Here is a 23,934-nt window from a genome sequence, read left to right as displayed (position 1 = left end):
TCTATTTATATTTCAAATGAAATAACAGGCAATGTTCTATTATGCTGTAAGGACTAGAGGCATAGTACATTTGTTTCAAAGAACTAAGAACAGAGATAGAAAAAAATATACATGCAGAAATGTTATTGTCTGTGCAGAAATACTGTTGTCTGTGCAGAAATGTGTAGTTGCTGTGCAGGAAAAGGCTTTTTTCTATTAAAAAAAATCACATATGCAAATTTTATGCATATTAAGTCTGGAATTAAGAATAATCATAAAAATGCAACTGAGAAATAGTCTCTTTCAGCCAGAAGAAAATTGCTATGGTTACTTGCTATTTTCTTTAAGAAAAAAAATATTTTTCAAAAATTACATTTCTTGAAGAAATATTTCTGTCTGCCATATGTACAACTCAGTTACTGTGTACCATCAAGTCATTTCAGACTTATATGACCTAAATCCAGTCCAAATACCTTTGCATATTTAATATTAACTATAGCAGATATCGAAATGAATGAAAACTCATGACAGAAATATACAAGGGATTGAGAACTGGTGTTAAGAATCAATGGCAAGTGGTGTTCTATATTTCAGCTGGATAGCGAACCTGTTCCAGGTTTTAGTTTGAAATTTAATGGATTTGTCCAAAGTATTGAATGCTTTTTGGGGGCACAGTTCAAGATATTTTATCATTTGGACTAAAATGAAGAATACATGCAGGACACGTGGTGAACATCATGTTTAAGTTGAAAGTTATCCATGCACCCTTGTTTAAATTGTGAATTTTCCATGTGCCATTCAGCTAGACCTAGACAGCAGTTATTGATGTGATGCTTTTTGGCCTTTTTTATAGGAATGCCATCATTTGCCTCCCTTTCAGGGCTGTCAGGATGGTTGCCATTTGAAATATTTTGAGGATTTGAATTATGCTATAAATTAGAATACTACTGTTCTCTCTTAAAAACACCCATAGTGATCAATGCCCATATGTTTCTTGGAAACGAAACTAAGTGAAGTAATAAACATCTAATTTAATCTATATATTTTTTTAAAAAAAACTTCATTTAGGATGAATGAAAAGATACATTCTGCAGTGAGGTTCCTATTTATACTAACACACACACATACACACACACATATATTGTCAAGGACAGAACGCCACAAGATTCAAAGTAACAGAGTTTATTAGATTACAGAACTCAAAAATGCCCGTAAAACACAAGGGCCAGGCAGTTTTTGCCTTTAGGAGCAAAAAGGGGCAAAAGTAAATGTTCAAAAGATAAACCGGATTAAACCGGAGTTTAATCCGGGTAAAAACAAACTGCTTGCTTCAGCCTGGGTATAAACGAAACGAAAGCCAAGGAACAAAAGATACAAAGAATGCAACTAATTGGCAGCAGATTCCTCTCTGCTGCCAACACTGTGCTTAGAGTAACTTGCGTCGCTCCCCCACACACACAGCAGACAGGATCTCCAACACGAGTAAATCAGCCAAGGATTGTAGCAGTTGAGTAGACCAGTTCCGTTCCGTAGATCAAAGCCAGAAGCAGACGTTTGTAGTTTTTCCAAGTCCAAGAAGGGGGGAAGACAAGCCGTAGTCAGTTCAGTCCGAGTTCTCAAAGCAGGAGATGGCGTCCGTCAAGAAGACGACGGAAGGTCAAGCTAATAAGAGTAAGCACAGGTTTGCACAAACAAATGCCCACACAATCCCTCCCGCCGTCTGACCCTGGATTCCAATCAACTTACGTCACAGCACAGGAAAGCACACAAGTCTTCAGGGAAGCGTCCCACACACACACGGATCCCAAGCGTTTGCCCAGATTACCTTGCCCAACGCAATTTGCAATTGCTCTCAAGCCCCATTTTATGCCAGTTACAAATCTTCATCACTGTCAGCTGTCCTCCTTAACCCGGGCGTTTCCTCATCACTTTCCTCGTCAGAGCTGGAACACCTCTGACTACGCCCAACAGCATCTCCAGCTGTGGATCCCGTCCCATCCCTCCAGCTAAACCATGGGTCTAATCCTGAAGGTCCCCATTCATCTTCTGTCCCATCATGGCCAGTGGCACCCACTTCCTCCCTTACCCGAGTCCAATCCATCTCATCCTCCTCTGAGCTAACCAGCCCCTCCTCCATTCTCTCCGTAAACCCTTCGAAAGACTCCTCGTCAGATGGTGCTGCAAATATGTCTCGCAGTCTTTTTCTCTCTCGCTCCTCGAGAGTATCTGACTCTCGAGGAGTCTTACGCCCACGTCTGTCAGTAACAGAGCCATGAGGCTCAATCATAACACTATCCCCTCTCACAAAGGCCTCCTCCCCCGATGGCGGAGAAGTGGCAGTGATACCCTCCGCTATAGCACCACGACGACTAGAGGTATCAAGTTTCAACAGCGAACGATGAAAGACTGGATGGACCTTTAAACTAGACGGTAAACGCAAACGAAACGCAACAGAAGAAATCTTTTTAACGATAGGAAAGGGACCCAAATACCGAGGCGCAAACTTTCCCCCAGCCTGTTTAATATGTTTGGAAGATAACCACACCAAATCCCCTTCTTCCAACTCCTCCCCTGCCTGCCTGTGGCGGTCAGCCTGAGTCTTCTGCGTTGCCTTAGCTTCCAACAGTAAGCGACGGGCAACATCATGCAATGCAGCCATTTCCGAAGAGCGGTACACAGGGTCCGAAGAGACCACATTGGTCGACGGCGCCACACCTCCCCGTGGGTGAAAACCATAAGTTAGCTCAAATGGCGTATGCTGACTAGACGTGTGCACCGCATTGTTGTAAGCAAATTCCGCCACCGGTAACCACTTTACCCAAGCCGTGGGTTGATCTAAACAAAAACAACGCAGATACTGCTCTAAGAGCCCATTAACCCGTTCCGACTGTCCATCCGTTTGCGGATGGAAAGCTGAAGACACGTTTAACTTAGTCCCCAAACACTCATGGAAGTGTTTCCAAAAGCGTGACACAAATTGCGGAGCCCTATCTGAAATAATCACCTCGGGTGCTCCGTGCAAACGATAGATGTGCTTTGTAAATAGTAAGGCCAACGTAGGGGCCGCCGGAATGGTTGAACAAGGAATAAAATGAGCCAGTTTACTAAATAAATCCACCACCACCCAAATACAAGTATAACCCCCAGACTTAGGCAAATCTGAAATAAAATCCATGGAAATGATTTGCCATGGCCTCTCCGGAACAGGTAAAGACGATAACAACCCTCTAGGGCGCCCAACAGGCGTCTTACTCTGCTGACAAACGGCGCAGCTGTCACAAAAGCGCAGAATGTCTTGCCGCATCTTTGGCCACCAGTAGCTCCTGGTGATAAGCTGTACGGTCTTGAACCTGCCAAAGTGCCCAGCCATGGGTTCGTCATGGTGGGCTCTAATCACCTCCAACCTGAGGGTCCCTACTGGTACGTAAACCTGCCCCCTACGCACCAATACCCCGTCTTGATCCTGGAGATGCGGCAGTATGGTACGGTTACCTGCAGAGAGCAGCATCAGTTGCTCCTGAGTCCACACATCATCCTTCTGAGCCTCAAGGATCTGGTCATGTAACCCAAGCTCATTATCTACAACACACAGAGAGGCAGTAGGCAAGATGGTCTGACATACTACCTGCTCATTGGTCTTAAATTCCGGCTTGCGGGATAAAGCATCGGCCCGCAAGTTTGCCTTCCCCTCCACGAACTGCACCTTGAAGTTAAACCTGGAGAAAAACAAAGCCCAGCGGATTTGACGCTGGTTTAACTTCTTTGCTGTTTGCAAGTGCTCTAAGTTCTTGTGATCAGATCTGACCACGATCTGGTGCCGTGCCCCTTCAAGCCAGTGCCGCCACACCTCAAACGCCACCTTAATCGCCAACAACTCCTTCTCCCATATGGTATAGTTCTGCTCGAAGGGTGTTAGTTGCCGCGAGTAAAATCCACAGGGACGCAAGGTCCCTGAGGAATCCTTCTGAGACAATACAGCCCCCAACGCGTAGCTAGAAGCGTCCGCTTCTACCACGAACGGTCTGTCAACATCAGGATGGGTTAGTATGTTGTCCGATTGAAAACTAGACTTTAGTTGTAGAAACGCCTCGTGAGCTTCCCGCCCCCACACAAATGGCTGTTTCTTGCGCAGAAGCTGCGTCAAAGGTACCGTGAGCTTTGCAAAATTCGGAATAAACTCCCGGTAGTAATTAGCGAAACCCAAGAACCTTTGTACATCCTTCTTAGTCTTCAGCTCCTGCCATGAGTTGACGGCGTCAACCTTATGTGGGTCCATTTTAAGTTCCCTACCTGACACTACATGACCTAGGAACTCCACTTCAGGCACATGAAAGACGCACTTGGAAGCCTTGGCGAAAAGCCCATTAGCCCGCAGTCGGTGCAGAACCTGCTTGACATGTTGACGATGTTCTTTCTCGTCCTTAGAAAAAATCAAGATATCATCCAAATAAATCACTAAAAATTGGTCAATTAGGTCCCTGAACACATCGTTCATGAACCTCTGGAATACCGCAGGAGCATTACAAAGCCCAAAAGGCATGACTCGGAACTCGTGGCATCCGAAACACGTGTTAAATGCCGTCTTCCATTCATCCCCTTCCCGTATACGGATTAAGTTATAAGCCCCCCGCAGGTCAAGCTTGGTAAAGACCTTAGCCCCTTGCACCCTTGATAACAGTTCCGAGATTAAAGGCAGCGGGTACCTATCCCGAATGGTGTATTTGTTTAGGATCCGATAATCGCAGACCAACCTAAGTTCCCCAGTCTTTTTGGCTACAAAGAATACCGGTGCCGCAGTTGGAGAACTAGATGGGCGAATAAACCCCTTGGCTAAATTTTCATCTAGAAACTCCCGCAAAGCTTGCCTTTCCGGTACAGTCAAGGCATACAGCCTCCCTGCTGGCAGTTTCGCACCTTCTGCCAACTTGATGGCGCAATCATATGGCCTGTGCGGTGGTAATTTGTCCGCTTCTCTTTTACAAAATACATCAGAGAACTCCCCATACTCAGCAGGCACTCCCTCCATATCAGAATGAGTAACATTTAGAGTGCAACAATCCTGCCTCTTTAAGATCACTTTACGTGTTGCCCAATCTACATGTGGGTTTACTACAGCTAGCCAATCCATCCCCAGGATCACATCATATCTAGGCAAGCTCGTAATATCCCACACAAACGTTCCCGTTACTCCCTGCACCTCCCACGTTACTGCTGAGGTTTCATGGTTAACCACCCCAGTCTCCAGCAGTCTCCCATCTGCTCCTTCCACCCACACGTCGCATGCCTTGCGCACTCTAGGAATGCCATGCTTCTTAGCAAACTCAATATCTACATAGGAGACCGTTGCCCCTGAGTCCAGCAGTGCCAAAGTAGAAACAAGTTCCCTTCCCCCAACAGATAATGTAATGGGTACGAAAACATGCTTCCTCCCCTCAGTTGACTGCTTGAGGAGCCCTAGTGCGTTGGACTCACGTCGCACTAGGGCTGGCCTTTTCCCGAAAGCTGGGAAGGTTTCACATTACAATTTTTGGCAAAATGCCCAGCATTCCCACAGTACAAACACAAACCCAGCTGCCTCCTACGGCTCTTTTCCTCTGTAGACAGCTTTTTAAAGACCCCAAGCTCCATGGGCTCTTCCCCCATCACCACAGGTGCCCTGGTTACATGCATGGGTGGCGCACACATTGCTTTTGAGTGTTTACGAGCCTCGAACCTTGCGTCTAAACGCAGCACCTTAGCTACTAAGGCGTCCCAGCTTTCAGCCGGCTCCAAGCGTGCTAATTCATCCTGGAGCATATCACTTAACCCGGCAGTAAATAAAAGCATGAATGCATTTTCCCCCCAATCCAGCTGGTGGCGATACAGGTTAAACTTATTTAAGTAATCCAAAACAGTCCCCTTTCCCTGTTTCAACCGATACAGAGCCCACCCAGCGTTCTCCGTGCGGAGAGGATCCCCAAAAGTATCAGTTAACAACTTTTTGAAATTATTCAAATTGTCCTTGACTGGGTCATTTCCCAAAATTAAATTAGTGGCCCATTGTCCTGCGGGACCGGTCAACAAACTCAAAATAAAGGCCACCTTGCTAGTGTCTGTAGGAAAAGCATGAGCACTGAGCTGAGAAAAATAAAGCTCCACTTGTGCCAAAAAGGTTGGCAACTTGCACCTGGTTCCGTCAAAGCGTTCAGGAGTCAAAACATGTCCTTTCACAGCCTGAGCTGTTTGGATAACGGTAAAAGCCGTTTGCAATTGGTCTACTTTGGCCCTTAACTCATCCATCGTCTTCCTGACGGGTTTATTGCTGCAATAAACTTTTTATGGGCGTTGGGCAATCTGTCAAGGACAGAACGCCACAAGATTCAAAGTAACAGAGTTTATTAGATTACAGAACTCAAAAATGCCCGTAAAACACAAGGGCCAGGCAGTTTTTGCCTTTAGGAGCAAAAAGGGGCAAAAGTAAATGTTCAAAAGATAAACCGGATTAAACCGGAGTTTAATCCGGGTAAAAACAAACTGCTTGCTTCAGCCTGGGTATAAACGAAACGAAAGCCAAGGAACAAAAGATACAAAGAATGCAACTAATTGGCAGCAGATTCCTCTCTGCTGCCAACACTGTGCTTAGAGTAACTTGCGTCGCTCCCCCACACACACAGCAGACAGGATCTCCAACACGAGTAAATCAGCCAAGGATTGTAGCAGTTGAGTAGACCAGTTCCGTTCCGTAGATCAAAGCCAGAAGCAGACGTTTGTAGTTTTTCCAAGTCCAAGAAGGGGGGAAGACAAGCCGTAGTCAGTTCAGTCCGAGTTCTCAAAGCAGGAGATGGCGTCCGTCAAGAAGACGACGGAAGGTCAAGCTAATAAGAGTAAGCACAGGTTTGCACAAACAAATGCCCACACAATCCCTCCCGCCGTCTGACCCTGGATTCCAATCAACTTACGTCACAGCACAGGAAAGCACACAAGTCTTCAGGGAAGCGTCCCACACACACACGGATCCCAAGCGTTTGCCCAGATTACCTTGCCCAACGCAATTTGCAATTGCTCTCAAGCCCCATTTTATGCCAGTTACAAATCTTCATCACTGTCAGCTGTCCTCCTTAACCCGGGCGTTTCCTCATCACTTTCCTCGTCAGAGCTGGAACACCTCTGACTACGCCCAACAGCATCTCCAGCTGTGGATCCCGTCCCATCCCTCCAGCTAAACCATGGGTCTAATCCTGAAGGTCCCCATTCATCTTCTGTCCCATCATGGCCAGTGGCACCCACTTCCTCCCTTACCCGAGTCCAATCCATCTCATCCTCCTCTGAGCTAACCAGCCCCTCCTCCATTCTCTCCGTAAACCCTTCGAAAGACTCCTCGTCAGATGGTGCTGCAAATATGTCTCGCAGTCTTTTTCTCTCTCGCTCCTCGAGAGTATCTGACTCTCGAGGAGTCTTACGCCCACGTCTGTCAGTAACAGAGCCATGAGGCTCAATCATAACATATATACACTGTATATACTGTAATATTATATTCCTTTCTTAGGGACAAAGACAATGCTGACTTTTTATCTTGACCAAATCAGGCTCATTGTGCTTCAATTGAACCTCTACTTAAGAGCATCCCAATGTTAGAGCATTTTGAGTTAAGAGCTGTCACTTGGCCGAGGTTTTGCTTTGACATAAGAACAGCTTTTTGAGTTAAGAGGGAGCATTAGTGGATTAGTTGATTTTGTGTGGTGTTTATTCCTGGTATGTTTGTCTTCATGAAAAGAGAGAGAGAGAGAGAGAGAGAGAGAGAGAGCAAGAGAGGGAGAGAGGTTGAAATGAGTACAGCATGAAGAAAATTATGCTTAGGCCTTTTCACTTTGTACTTCCTTGCCACAACTTTTTGTATAGATGTTTGTATAGATGTTTGTTTGATGTTGTTTCTGTAAATGCATATGACCATTGGTTGGAGCATTAATAAATCAACGGATTGGTTCATTGTTATTTATAAAGTACATTTTCTTATTTTAAAAACCCTAACAAAAATAGGGGAGGATAGGGTTGGGGTGCCAGAACGGATTGATAGCATTTCAATGGGAAAATTCATTTTGAGATAAGAGCATTTTGAGTTGAGAGCTTGATCATGGAATGAATTAAACTCTGAAGTCAAGGCATCACTGTATCTTGAAACTGCATGAAATTGTAGGACATTAATGGAAGATTCCTTAAAGCCATGATACATCGTTGCAGGAATGAAAATAGTGCCAAGTATTTTAAAACCTCAATAGACAGGAAAGCTGCTACTGTTTGCTTAGAAAGGCAAAAAACAGATAAAAATACTTTCTTAATAGAAAGCCGGGTCCTTTATTTATTTATTTATTTCATTTGCTTGCCTAGCAGATTTAGCACAAAGTAGACTTAACTGTCCATACTGCTGGTGCTGAGAGGCTTTAAGGAGATTATTCCTTTCTGGTCAAATGATATGTTGCAAATGAACGTAAGCTGCTGTACTCCTTTGTTACTGATAAAGTGGGGAGGGGGAGAGAAAACACGGAGCCCTTGGCAAAGGCTGATTGGACACCCCGGACATTCGAGGAGCTTGCTCCGATTATCAGTGGGATATCAATTTGTCTTAGGGCTGTAGCACCTGCTACTAATTGCCAGCAAGAGCTCCGTGGTCACTGTAGAGTTTAGCCCACTCAGCTCTCTCTCTCCCCTCTGTCTTTTTCTCTCCGTCTCTCCAATAGCTGCTGAGAGCAGGGCAGCTAATTGCTATTGCTTTAATGCCAGTGAATCAATGTGCTGAGCTAATAGCTGCAGATAGAGGGCACACAAATTCCTGCTTGGAGTCTATGGCCAGTTACTTGTGATGACTAAAGCAGCTGGAGTGCACAGCAGAAACGTGGAGAATGTTTTTGTGGCTCTGTGATCTAATATGAGAACCAGGTATTTTTTCCCTTTTTTTTTTAAAAAAAAAAAGAGAGAATGTTTGTGCTTATTGGGGCTGTGATGATGCTAAATGTTTCTTTTGCAAAGCGATTGCTGCAGTTCTGCACCTTACCTTGTTTACCTTGAAATGGAAAAAATATATATGAAGCCTCGTTCTTCTTATGTGAGATGCATTCAATAAGCGGGCACGGCGGGCAAAACTTAAGGCATAACTCTGCGTTGGCTAAGCACTAAACTTTCAGCTGTTGAGTAAGTTATTTTATCCCCACTTTAAACTGAAACTGACAGTAAAGTACCTGAAAAAGTGGAGATTTTATCAAAGAGAAAAGTAAGACATCTAGGAAACGAATTGTTTGCTTTGAGTTTTATAGCTAGAAGCAGGCAGTAATGAAGTGTTGCAAGCCATTTGTTTTAGAAGATGCTAAAGTATTTCTCACTCTTAAAACTCTGTCTTCTCTATATTAACTCCTATAGCTTGCCAGATTTTGCTTGTGTTGTGCTTTTTAAAATTCTTGTCTGTTCACAATTGCAGTGTAAACTACTATCTGTGTGCTGTTTCTTAGAACGGTGCTGAGAAAGATACCTTAATTATAGATGTGATGTCTCTGTTTTGGTTTTGTCAAGAGAAAATAGATGAGGAGGCTACTATCCAGAAACAAGCGGCTGTATTTTACTAGTTGTCTAATGAGGCAAGATTTGATCCATATATTAAGTTAATTAGAAAGCTGTGCTGAAGCGTTGGTTTATTATTCGCAGTAATGAGCACTTTACAAGAATACAAAGCAGCTGCAGGAATAACTTTTGGGGAGAGTTGCTGTGTTTTACTTGTAGAATGTCAGAAGGAAATTTCTTAAACAAGTGTGCCAAGAATTTCACTTTATTTAAAAATTTAAAAATGCATCTAGCTATAGTATTTTATCTTGTGTAACTGACATCTTCAAGTTAATCTAACAAGCTTTTGGCAGGATAATTTCTTCTTATATGAAGTTGAGGCTATATATGTGTGTGTGTGTGTGTGTGTGTGTGTATATATATACATACATAAAGATTTTAATGTTCACAAGTTGAACTTTATATCCATATCTGTCTGATTCACATAGAAAACTAATTCTTACAGATAGCTAATTGATACCAGTGGTAAGTTAATATGGCAGGAGACAAAGCTAATGTTTCTTTTATAATCAGAAGAAGTAATTTATGCAGCAGGGTAAATTTCAATTAGTAATGCATTATGTCTGTCTCATCATAGAAAGGGTGAAAATTCCAACTTTTTATGTTTTTCTAGTTCTGATGTCTAATTATTTTTTCCTCTTTTATCTGAATTGGTCGACTCATGGCTGGCAATTGGTTACTTGATACTTCTGTCTAGTTGTGATGTTACTTCAGTTTCAGCAACATAATCCACCTGGTCTCTTTTAGACCGAGCCCTATGAAATGAGAGTGCAGTTTAATGAGACTACTGTTCCCCTTAATGACAAAGCACTGCACCCTCTCAGTTGATGTAATGATGTGCTTAGGCTTGAATTTTAGCCTCAATCACTTTATCACACACGTTACCCTTGAATGGTGAGTGTGCAGACTGTAGCAAGTCTGAAATGTCTTCTCAGCTTTATAGTTATCTACTTGTCTTAAATCACTGGTTGGAATAATTGCATTGTCATCTCATGTCATCTCAGCTCAGGTGTAATAGCTTTGCCAACAGAGCAATCACCTGTAAAAATAGTGGTGACAAAGTTCTTAATACTCTTTGGATAGCATTATTTTATTCTAGGGTATTGATTCATGTGTGCCACTGATATTTTTTAAAATTAAATAGCATTTAAATTGGAAATGGTAGTCAAGATGAGACATTAGCTTTGTTGAATTAAACAATAAAAGATGAATTGGCCTGGTGAGTCATCTTAACTTGCTAATTAGAAGTAACATCACCACTCCATGTGTATTCCATCAAATGTGAATAGGTGAGCAAAATACTTTACCTTTATGGGGTAATCACATTGCAGCAAAACTGCTAAGGTTCTGCTGCTATCTCAAAGATCATGTAATAAATGTATACATAGTTCAGGGTACAAAAGTTTACATTAGAGTCACAACCTCTTCACATGGGGCATTTTTGACCCATTTTGCTGCTTTTGTGTGTGGCAAGGACTGGGCCTGCCATATGCCATCACATGACACACAGCAGGCCCCACCCATATTCCTCCCGAAGTGGAGGAAAAGTGCTTAGAGGTGCTTTCCCCTCCACTACAGAGAAAAGTGTAGCTTGGGTAGCTCCAACTGAGCTATCTGCACTTTCCTCCCCTTTTTGCCATGTGATGGCAAAAAGGGCAATGCGCATTGCTGCCCTTCATGTGATGAGGGGAGAAGGGAGGACATGTAGGGTACCATAAGCTACCCCATGTGCCTTCCCTTTCACCAGCAATTGTCAGCGCAATGGCATGGCCCAAAAGGGCCATGTGAAGGGCTCCTAAGTCTACATCTAGAGTTCTTACTTCAAGTTCAATACTTCAGCAGTAGTCTAGTGTTTTGGTATGTTCCACTTTGAGCAGTGTCAAAATTCTAAGCCATCCTAAACTTATCTTGTCCTGCCATACCAAAATAAGCCATTTACACTTACAGACTTAAACTTTTGTTATTGCCAATTAATTAACCCTGCCACTTAGTTTTGTAAGCAGAATTACTGATTAGAATATCCATCATGCATTAAAGGATACATTCTCAAGATCACATAAGAAAAACTATTTGAATTATTTTTATGCTGATACATGCAAATTCCCATGTCCAAACCTATGGTGCACCTGCACTGTAGAATTAGTTCAGTTTGGCACCACTTTAACTACCATGGCTCAATGCTATAGAATCCTGGTGTTTGCAGTTTGGTGAGGTACAAGCACTGTTTGGTAAAGAAAGCTGAGTACCTTGTAAAACTACAGTTCCAATGGTTCTATAGCATTAAGCCATGGCAGTTAAAATGTTGTCAAACTGAATTAATTCTACAGTATAGATCAGGGGTCCTCAAACTTTTTAAGTGAAGAGCCGGTTCAAAATCCCTCAGACTGTTGGGGGGCAGACAATGATTAAATAGTCCAACATTATGATTGTTGTTGTTGTGTTCCTTCAAGTCATTTCAGACTTAGGTCAACCCTAAGTCTAAAGTTTAGGACAGGGGCCAAGTAAATGACCTTGGAGGGCCGCATTCGGCCCACAGGCCGAACAGACCCCTGGTGTAGATGCACTCCTAGTTGAGAGGGCTTCTCCCCCCAGTGCATATTTATGGAAGAATCCCCATAAGCCTATGTAATGTATTTTTATCACAATTATTAAACTGAAAGGTTTGATTTCATCATTACTACATTCACATTTCTTTTTCAGACACTTATCTTCATGGCAGCTAATAATTAAAACAGAAAAAATACATTATCACCAAAACACCAAAAATGTTATCATGATCTGCACTTCACTTTTCCTCTGACGTTCAGATTTACTGTCTTGTACCATAGTCTCAGTATAAATATTGTTGCTGTCTAACTCAAGGAATAAAGAGACTAGATAACAGAGATGGGATGAACTAAGAGCAACTTCATTAGCTGTTACTTATTTAATTGTTTTGGTGATAAGGAAATGTAAATGGGGGGGGGGAGTAATTTGCGGCAAGAGCAGCTCTAGTAGTGAGCCTCCCCAAACTAGAACCTCAGGCTTCTCCTTGGCAAAAATGCCATAGCCCGAGAGGAATTTCTGAAACTCAGGGTTGCTCCCAAGTCGAAATAATAAACTTGAAAGCTACCCAGTGTATATAAGCCACCAGGCCACTTATGGTGGAGACAAAAACTCAGAGACGAGCCCCAAAGACAGGAGATCTTCCCCCAACCCAAAGATCTCATGATACACAGAAGTTTCAAATTCCCATCCTACACAAAATCCTACACACCAGTAGGTGTATCACTGGATTGTATCTGCCATGGAAACATATTTAAAACACCACCCTTAGTCAGTTGCCTGATTCTCCATAGGGTAGATGAAAAAATCATCTACCCTACATGCAACCGGGCTGTGGCACAGGCTACATGGGGCTGGGCTGTGGCACAGACTGTTGAACAGCTGAAATAAATCACTCTGACCATGAGATCATGAGTTCGAAGCCAGCCCATGGCGGGGTGAGCACCCGTCAATTAATTTTTTTTAAAAAAAGCCCCTGCTCATTGCTGACCTGGCAACCCGAAAGATAGTTGCATCTATCAAGCAGGAAATAAGGTACCACTTATAAAAAAGTGGGAGGCAAGTTTAACTAATTTACGACCTGGAATGAGGAAGTGCCGTCAGAGTGGATGATGAAGCAGCTGCTCCCCCCTGTGGCCAGAATCGAACATCCCCTCAGGAAAAGGTTAAATTGCCTCTGCATCTGTCTGTCTCGGTCTCTGTTTGATGTGTTTATGGGCCTTGAATGTTTGCCCTATGTGTGTATAATGTGATCCACCCTGAGTCCCCTTCGGGGTGAGAAGGGCATAATATAAATACTGCAAATAAATAAATAAATATAAGGAGGGAGAAAATTCCCATCCCCCTATTTAAACAGGTCCACTGGCTGCCGATTAGTTTACAGGCCCAATTTAAGGTGCAGGTTATTACCTACAAAGCCCTAAACGGTTCAGGACCTACCTATCTTCGTGATTGCATCTTCCACTAAGAACCCACACAGGTTCTAAGATCTGTGGGGAAGGCCCTTCTCTCACTTCTGCCGCCATCTCAAGCAGGTTTGGTGGGGATGAGGGAGAGGGCCTTTTCTCTGGTTACTAAATAGTTAAAAAGAATCTCTTTTTTTTTCTATATCTAGCATTCCTAGAAGAAAGTATTCTGGTTCCATTTTAATTTTTATATCCAACATTTTCTGGATTTTCTCTTGGATTTCTATCCAAGGTTTTCTTGCTACTTCACATGTCTACCATGTATAGAAGAACATGTCTGTCTGAGTACCACATTTCCAACATTTATCTGATGAATTTTATAACATTTGGCAAGTTTTTGTGGTGTTATATACCACTGGTACATCATTTTGTACCAGTTTTCTTTTAAGTCATATGAATAAGTGTGCTTTATTTTGTGATTCCAAATTGTTCTCCCATTCTTCAAATTTTATTGTATGACCTATGTTTGCCACCCATTTATCATGCATTTTTTACTTGTTCTGTTTCTGTGGCCCATTCTAATAATTTCTTATACATTTTGGTAATGACTTTCTTTTCCATCAACATTACTTTGTCCCAAATGGAGTCTTTTTCTGCAAATCCCATATTCTTGTCTTTATCGTAAAATTCTTTCATCTGTCTATACTGGAACCAGGAGATATTTTCTTCTTGATTTTTTAATTAAAAATTTCTATTCATTTTTATAAGTATATCTTTATGAGTCGGCCAGCTTTGCCAACCTAGACTCTCCTTTGACATGCATCTAAGGGAGAGATCCAAAATGGGGTTTCAAGATATAATATATTTCTTTACTTTCCCCAAATTTTTATTAATGATGATCTTATAAAATGATTCCTAAAATTCTTTTCCACATGTTTTTTCTCATACCAAATATAAGCATGGCAACCCTTTCTTAAGTCAAAACCTTCTAAAGTCAATATTTTTGGTCTTTCAAGAGTCGTCTAATCCTTTATCCACATTAACCCACATGCTTTGTGGTAGAGCTTTAAATCGGGTAGGCCAAAACCTCCTCTTTTTTATTCGTTAAATTGGGAACATTTTATTCTTGGTTTTTTTCCCGGCCAAACAAACTTCATTAAACCTTCATTCCAATCTTTTAAAATCTGTATATTTCTAATTATTGGCAGTGTTTGGAATAAATATAACATTTTTTGTAAGATGTTCATTTGATTGATGCTATCCTCCCCATTAGTGATGGATTTAAGTATTTCCAATTTTCATTCTCTTTCTTTATCTCCTGCCATTTTTGCTCATAATTATTCTTCAAAAGTTGAGAATTTTTAGCCGCAATTATTAGACCCAAGTACTTCATTTTGTTTACTATTTGTAAACCTGTTATTTTAGCTAATTCCTCTTGTCTTCTCTTTGACATTTTTTTGTCAACAGCACTGTTTTATTTTTATTTATTTTGAGTCCTGATAGTCTACCAAATCCTTCAATCTTGTATATCCAATTCCTTATGTTTGTATCAGATCCTCAATAATGAGAATCATGTCATCCGCAAAGGCTCTGGTTTTATAGCTTTCTTTCCTAATTTTTGTCCGGGTCAGATTTTTATCTTCTCTTATGTTGTTGAGCAGAATTTCTAATGCCATTACAAAAATCAATGGGGACAAAGGGCAACCTTTTCTTGTGCCTTTAAATATTTTAAAGCTTTTTGATTCTTGAGAGTTTATTGTGATTTTTGCTTTTTAGAATCATAGAATAGTAGAGTTGGAAGAGACCTCATGAGCTGTCCAGTCCAACCCCCTGCCAAGAAGCAGGAAATAGCATTCAAAGTACCCCCGACGGATGCCCATCCAGCCTCTGTTTAAAAGCCTCCAAAGAAGGACCCTCCACCACAGTCCGGGGGAGAGAGTTCCACTGCCGAACAGCTCTCACAGTAAGGAAGTTCTTCCTGATGTTCAGGTGGAATCTGCTTTCCTGTAGTTTGAAGCCATTGTTCCGTGTTCTAGTCTGCAGGGCAGCAGAAAACAAGCTTGCTCCCTCCTCCCTATGACTTCCCCTCACATATTTGTACATGGCTATCATGTCTCCTCTTAGCCTTCTCTTCTGCAGGCTAAACATGCCCAGTTCTTTAAGCCGCTCCTCATAGGGCTTGTTCTCCAGACCTTTGATCATTTTAGTTGCCCTCCTCTGGACACATTCCAGCTTGTCAACATCTCCCTTCAACTGTGGTGCCCAGAATTGGACACAGTATTCCAGTTGTGGTCTGACCAAGGCAGAATAGAGGGGGAGCATGACTTCCCTGGATCTAGACGCTATACCACTATTGATACAGGCCAAAATCCCGTTGGCTTTCTTAGCAGCCGCATCACATTGCTGGCTTATGTTTAACTTGTTGTCCACAAGGACTCCAAGATCTTTTTCACATGTACTGCTGTCTAGCCAGGCGTCCCCCATTCTGTATCTTTGCATTCAATTTTTTCTGCCGAAGTGAAGTATCTTGCATTTATCCCTGTTGAACTTCATTTTGTTAGTTTCGGCCCATCTCTCTAGTCTGTTAAGATCATTTTGAATTCTGCTCCTGTCTTCTGGAGTGTTGGCTATCCTTCCCAGTTTGGTGTCATCTGCAAACTTGATGATCGTGCCTTCTAACCCTTCGTCTAAGTCGTTAATAAAGATGTTAAACAGAACTGGACCCAGGACGGAACCCTGCGGCACTCCACTCATGACAGTCTCAGGTTTTTAAGGAAATCTTAGACAGGCCTTACCTAAAGCGAAGGAGCAAAGCTGCCTTCTTGCTTCCTCTCCTCACCTCTGCATGAACTCAGCTGCCACTTGAGTTCAGCTTCTGGCTCAGAAAGCTTCAACAGGAAGCCAGCACTTTCAAAACAATAGCCTCGCCTCACCTTCCAAAAAAATTGATTATCATAAATTGCATTAATTGCATTTGTAAATTGGTAACCCGCATCCAACTCTTTCATTAATATTTTAAAGAAATCCCAGTTTAAGTTATCAAATGCTTTTTCAGCATCAAGAGATAATAAGGCAAATTCTTTTTGATTGTTTGCTTCATAATGTTTAATAATATCAATAATGTTCCTGACATCTTTCAAATGTTAATGTGGTAGAAATCCTGTCTGCTCATCTTGTATCCAAACATTTAAAAGGTTTTTCAGTCTTTCAGCCAGTATACTTGTCAAAATTTTGTAGACTATATTCAGAAGTGAAATGGGCCTGGAGTTTCTTATGTCTGTAGGGTCAAGATTTTCTTTGTGTAACATTGTAATTGTGGCCATCTTCCAGGATTCTGGGACCTTTTGTTGGTTTAAAATTTGGTTCATCAATTTCTTTAAATGTGGAATTGTTTGCTCTGCAAAAACCTTATAATAGATAGTTGTAATTCCATCAGGTCCTGGGGCTTTACTGTTGTCTATTCTTCATATTGTTTCTTACTGATGCCAGAAAAAAAGCCTTTTTAATGCAAAAAATGTTTTTTTCCTGTGCAGTTGTTAAATAAATCTTTATTATATTAAGATAAGTTATACCCTTCACATTGAAATTTGTGTCACTAAGTACAAGCAATGTTGTTTCATTTTTTGATTGGCAAGTTCAGCTTGAGCAGCCTTCTCATTCCAGTTAATTTTTCAGTTTTACAACCATGCTTCTGGGCAATTTCACCTGCTGACTTGGACTGATCCATTTTCCTTGTTCCATTATAATCCTGCATTAAATTTTTGGTAACTGTATTGAGATTTACAGAGAGACAAATTCATAGAATCATAGAATCATAGAGTTGGAAGAGATCTCATGGGCCATCCAGTCTAACCCCCTGCAAAGAAGCAGGAAATCACATTCAAAGCAGCCCCGACAGATGGCCATCCAGCCTCTGCTTAAAAGCCTCCAAAGAAGGAGCCTCCACCACAGTCTGGGGGAAAGAGTTCCACTGCCAAATAGCTATCACAGTGAGGAAGTTCTTCCTAATGTTAAGGTGAAATCTCCTTTCCTGTAGTTTAAAGGCATTGTATTAATAGATCAGTTTAATGATTGAAAAGGTAGTCCTAAATATCTAGAAAGATTTTAACCTATTGTAGAGGCTGTGTCTGACAGAAGCAGTTGAGAGACGATAGCTCCTTCTCTTCTAGAAGCTGTGCACTGTAAGCTAGTTCAAAGGCTACACTCTGAAGCTTAAGTATCAGTCTTTGGGGTACTTGGAATATGTTTATCCAGGCTCTACCATGAAAAATTTACAAACAAATCAGCAGGTGAAATGCCAAAGTACATAAAAAACTAAAAACACTTGGGGAAATATAATAAGTATGATACTAAAAAGAGAATTCTGGCTCAGTTCTAGTAGAGAAGCTGCCTCTTCCAATATTTCTATAACCATCCACAAAGACCTTATCTTATGTGGAAAGTCAGTGGACCGAGACTTGGAGATGCTTGGAATTCTCACTAAGCCATTCAACTTAGAATCACAGAATCAAAAAGTTGGAAGAGACCACAAGGGCCAGCCATGCAGGGCTACACAATCAAAGTACTCCCAATAGATGGCCACCTAGCCTCTGTTTAATCCCATTCCATGTGCTGTGTTTTTCAAAGTCACCACATTCTCTGAGGACTGACACTGCTGCTCTTGTTGTTGTTACTTATAATCGAGAAGGCTTCAAATCAATTTTGTATCTCCAAAGTTACAGAAGAATCCCTGGCCATTCTATTTCTATGTGTCACATTTCTCCAAATGTATGCTTTTGTGTGTGGGAGCTGATCTCCTCCTCAGAGATGCTCCTTGCATGTTCCTCGTCCATTTAAAGACTGCATTGTTTTGTCCAAGAATGCCTCATGATCCCTAATATGTTGACGAATAGATACGTGTGTCTCAAGTTGCTGGACTTTTTCTTCCAACAGGGCTACCAACTTTCATTTGCTGCAGGTATAGATATCCACATTCTCTAACAAGAAGTCAACATGTACTTACTGTTGCAGGTGACTGTAGCAACATACTCACCATCTGTATTCAGTAATCACCCCCAAAACTCTCTTGCTAAACACACACAAAACACCCCTTTTGGCCTCACCTCTTTACAAAGCTCTGAAGCTATACAGAGAGCTAGTAGCTGCTAAGTCCTCCTGCAACCAAGTCACTGACTCACTTTCTCTCAGCAAATACTGGCTTCTGGAGACTATGTGCTCAGAGAGCATGATTTTTAACAGTCTCTCAGCATAACCTACCTCGTACAAGATTGCTATTTGAAGATAAATGTCAGAGAAGTATAGTATTGTAAGATACCTCCTTGTGGAGGAAAGGGAGAACATGGAATAAGAGAAAGCAATAATCTAGGAGCACAATATTGTATGAGACTTCACAGTTTTCAAATACAATTCATAATTCACTTGTACAAAACTATGCAACTTTGTACAGAAATTAAGCTTCCTACAAAGAATACAGCACCTTTTTCATAATCAAGAGGAAGTGGTGGGCTCATAATGCATCTACTTCAAATATTGATATTTGATCCATAATATTTGTCTCCCCTTTATTAATTCTGTGGAATTCAAAAGCACAGGTTCTTCAAAACTTCAGAGCGGTATGAATTTTGAAATATGACAGAACTTTCAAGCAGAATACTTAAGTTTTGCAATCATTTCTGCCCAAAGAACTGATTCATATGTTAACCTAAGTCATCACCTTTGTACAGTTAACTTCTGAATCAATTGTTCTCCTTCCATAAACATTATAGCAGTGGAAAGCAATTTTGGGATAGCTGGGACTTCAAGTTCTTTTCACACAAAGTATTACAAAATAGAAAAGAAAACCTTGTTTGAAGAAGTTGAATTGTAAGCTTCAATGAGCTTTTATGCATAGATAGTCAGAATGTTGCCCTCAGATGCTCTTGGACTGCAGCTCCCATCAGTACTTGTCAGCATAAGGGATAGTGTGAGTGAGGGGAGTTGCAGTCTAACAAAATATGGAGGGGCCACAAACATGCTCCTCTACATTTGTTTTTCACTTTAGATAAGTAGACTAGCCTAAACTTAATTGCAACAAAGTAAAGACCTTTCTTCTCCCTTTCTTTCTACACAGTACTGCAAACAATTAGTACTAAATCTCAGAATTAAAAAGTTACAAAAATTGCATTGCAAATTGCTATGTTATGTTTAGCAAACTAAAAAAAAATCTTCATGTGTCAAAATGTTATAAAGTTATACTCTAATCTTAAAATAACACAAAATGTGAATATTTTGTTTTAAAAGACATCATTATCTAATAGCATTATCTAGAGGAAACTAATGCCTTTGTTTCAAAGGCAGTATCATTTATCGATTTCCATCTGTTCATAGTTATTCAAGTATAAGATAGTTCCAGTGGGCTTTAAAATTAACATAAATCATTTAGCCAGCATTGTAACAAGTTTACTACATTGATCTAATTATTTTATTATCCATTTGCATTGTGATCGTGTTTAGTAACATTAGAGACAAATTGTTCTGTGTTTGAAGTTTACCCCAGATTATAACTTAACATAGTTAATCTTCGTTACTGACTGCACAAGCTAATGGGGTTTTTAATTACTTCTGCTTTCTGTGGGGAAAATTATCCCTTGGTCACAATGGGGCTCCTGTTCACAGGAGGCATTGACTTCAAGATGAATGTTCAGCCTTTCCTTGTGAACAGTTTCAAATGCACATATCAAATAACACATGCATTGGAACAACTGGACTGGATCACTGTTGTATATCTTGATGTTGACAGAAGATTTTAGTCCTACAATCTCACATTCAGTGAACCCTTCAATAAGGAGGCAAGCAATTGGAAGTAGGGACTGGTACTTCTGTATATAAGGCAACTTGGCCCAATCATCTTTCATAGTGGAAAGTATAGATCGTAATATAACATGGCCTAGATAACAGTTTTGCTCTCCCTCACCAACAGGCTTACCCAATCTACAGTGTTGCATGTAGGGAACTTGGGCTAATCATCAGTACTTTCAGTGCTAAATGGCTAGTTAGGCTGACAGGCATAGTGAAAGGAATGTGGACAGAAAACAGGAAAAAGGCATCATTTAGGCTGGTTTTTTTGAGCTTTGGTTGGTTCTGCACTTCATCTGTTGATTTCTTGCACTTAGTCAGGGCAAAGGATTGGTGTGGGGAACACCTATCTGTCATTGGAACTCCCTTCCCAGGGAGATTAGGTTGGTGCCCTCTCTATCCTCCTTCAAGAAACAACTGAAGACCTGGATGTTTAGGTTGGCCTTTGGTGAGACAGTCACTGGATGACCAGCCTCAGTTGGCATTATAACTCTATCCTGAATTTTATTAGGTCCCTTTTATTCTGGTATTTTAACTGATGATGTTATTTTTATATTGCTGCTGCAGTCCCCCCACCAATGAAGTCGACTGAATTTTACTTGGTGATTGATTGATATTATTAACTCTTGTTTTATTGTCTTACTGTGTTTCATTTTTTTGTATAGTTCAATGTATTTATACTGTTGTTTTGTAAATTGTGCTAGTCGGGCCTTGCCCCATATCAGCCACCCCGTGGGGAGATGGTGGCGGGGTATAAACAAAGAAGTTATTATTATTATTATTATTATTATTATTATTATTATTATTATTATTATTATTATTATTATGCCACACACTGTCCTAAAGCCCTACTATAATGACTGTTAGTAATAAAGTATGACAGTTAGCCCATAATACATCAACATAGGGGCAGGATGTATATTTTTAAATTTTTCAAAAAATAAAATTGTGGGTTTTTTGAGAGTTGAGAAACTTCACTGAAAAGAATGCAGGGCTGATGTGCAATATGATTTTCTGCTCTTAAATGGTTTTCAGCATATAAAATTATGTTTTCTAAACAAAGCAACATGTGGGTTTTGCACAGAATAAGTCTCAGAGGAAGAAATTGATATAGTTATTTATTGCCTCCTTTGAGAAGAAAATTGGTTAAGAATTACGACACCAAATCAGTGTTGTGCGGTTGCAATGACTCATGAGCAAAATTCTACACAAACACTGTAATCCAGTTTAGAAGTGGATTAAAACAAACTGGTAGCCCTTGGTGGCAAAGTGAGTTAAAGCCTTGTGACTTGAAGGTTGGGTTGCTGACCTGAAGCTGCCAGGTTTGAATCTAACCTGGAGAGAGTGAGGATGAGCTCCCTCTATCAGCTCCAGCTCCATGCGGGGACATGAAAGAAACCTCCCACAAGGATGGTAAAACATCAAAAACATCCGGGCATCCTGTGGGCAACATCCTTGCAGACGGCCAATTCTCTCACACCAGAAGCGACTCAGGTTGCTCCTGACACAAATAAAAAAAATGTTGTGTAGCACCTACACAAAATTCCCAGGAAATGGTTTGAAGCTGGGAGAGTGGACATAATCTCCACTGATTGCAGAGCAGAACCAAACTCAGAAAACTCAGGATCCACGGTTAGACAGTTTCTGGAAAATGCAGGGCCTCTTTCTTAATCAGTCCACTGAAATTTACTGGTATGCATATCCATGACTGTTCAGGATCACCCCACTTTCAAGCTCTGCGTGGGATATACTGTGATCAGCTGCAGCACATTATCTGGCTTGTTCTCGTCTTTCTGGTGAGTTTTTCTAACACACTTTCTGGTTTATAGCAAATTGCAGGGTGCATTGGGGGTGTACGTTTTGTGGATACCCCCCTCACATGCTGGCTTCAAACTGCATTATAGTGTCTGTGTAGAACCACCTTGAGTCCTAAACTTCACTAAAGATGGGATAGAAATATTTATGTTGCCCTTGATTCCTTGGAGGAAGGTCATGTATATGTATATGGTGCGACATACATCTAATTATAAATTCCACTGAATTAACTTACTCTTAGAGTGGACCTAGCAAATAGATAACTTACATAAGTTACTCACCTAGTTTCTACTGATTCAGGAAATATACTCTAGATAAGACTTACAATTGAATTCAAATCTATATTAAAATGTGACCAAATAAATGTTTGCAATTGTTCTTAAAGATTTCTTAACATCTATAATGAGGGCCTGTTCTCACATCAGCTTGGAGATTGATAGCTTTGGGGGAGCAGGGGACTTTTTCTCTCTTTTGGCTCACAGCTGTTTTATTCTGATTCATTCACATGCATCCTTTAGCTTCTGCAGCCTTCAGTTTGTTGTTGTTACTGTATGAGATGAAACTGCAAAAGCTGCTTTTTGAGCATTTGAAATGGGCAAGACAAAAACTGCATTCTGTATGGATGTGAACATGATTGTTCCCCAGTGCTGAACGTGCAAAGCCTTCCCATGACTATCACGCATGCAATGAATTGTATGAATTGCCCTCAGTACTATAAAGCCCCACATTATAACCACAGTGCTGTTAAAATTATATATTCCAGGGTTCTAAGCATTCACAAATGTTGTTGACACTTCATGAATATTAGAGCTCTTGTTGCTGAAGTATTTGTAGTGAACTTTTTGTGGTGACTGCATTTAATCTGAACACAATTGCTTCCATATTTTCTCTATACTTGTAGATGCTAGAAATAATTTTGCTATAGTCTAGAAATAAATTTCCACAAATCTTTAATGAATTGTTATAGAGATCCTTTGAATTGTTCATAGGGTTATCACTGGGTTATGGTGATGGATAGTGTTAGGAAGAATTGTGTTTACTCAGGATGAACAGACAGAATAGAACAGCCAGTCAGTCTGTCAATAAAAAGATGACTCTCTCACTGGGGTATAAATGTTCTTTTGCTTTGAGAAGTGTGATTGCTGTTATTTCAAAGTCTTTCATTTCCATATCCAGTGAAAGGAAAGCTTGAACATGGCCACTAGAATTAACAACAGCTTCCTGTGTAAATGAAGACAACCATAGACTTAATGAAGTGCATCATTCTAACAGCAAGTCAAACTAATGAATGCTTTCCCTGTTGTTTTAGAATGGAGTCAGAGTGACATTTCAGTGATTTTGGATCACTGAATCCGTATGGAAGTACAATTTGTTTGTCCAGGGACACTTTCTTTTAATTTGCTTTAGCATTAAAGAGACAAGTTTATTACTTATTTTACATATTACGCTTGGTGTTCTGGTGTTACACTTTTTGCTATATTTATTTTCTACCATAATCAAAACTTTCATTATTAGAGTACATCAATTTATTGCTCAGTGAAGGCAAAGAATAACTTTTACTAAATATTTTCAGAATAATAATGATATCACCAGAACATTAAAAAAAACATAAATGTGCTTATCAGAATTAATGAGTACAAAATAACATCCCCTTGGAAAATAAGCAGCTGTTATTCTATATAAAACCAAAATAAAGTACTAGAACAAAATATCTTTGCTTACATATACACTGATATACTCTGAACTTTGGCAATGGTTGTTAAATACC

The 23,934-nt window shown here is 40.6% G+C and overlaps 1 protein-coding gene across 11 annotated transcripts in view; it reads left to right on the top strand.

The window, feature by feature from the left end:
* The window catches only part of pcdh15 (protocadherin related 15), a 1,032,943-nt gene that overhangs the window by 453,295 nt on the left and 555,714 nt on the right, over positions 1-23,934 (top strand). For 2 of the 11 annotated variants that reach the window (XM_062977491.1, XM_062977489.1), the window contains exon 1: positions 7,580-8,892. The exons of the other annotated variants lie outside the window; for them this stretch is intronic. The gene's annotated coding sequence lies outside the window, so the exon portion shown is untranslated. Of the gene's footprint in view, positions 1-7,579; positions 8,893-23,934 lie in introns of those variants that run through there. 11 annotated transcript variants of the gene reach the window in all.

This window comes from Anolis carolinensis, chromosome 3, assembly GCF_035594765.1.
Source record: "Anolis carolinensis isolate JA03-04 chromosome 3, rAnoCar3.1.pri, whole genome shotgun sequence".
Lineage (NCBI taxonomy): Eukaryota > Metazoa > Chordata > Lepidosauria > Squamata > Dactyloidae > Anolis > Anolis carolinensis.
This window is presented reverse-complemented; position numbering and strand designations above follow the sequence as displayed.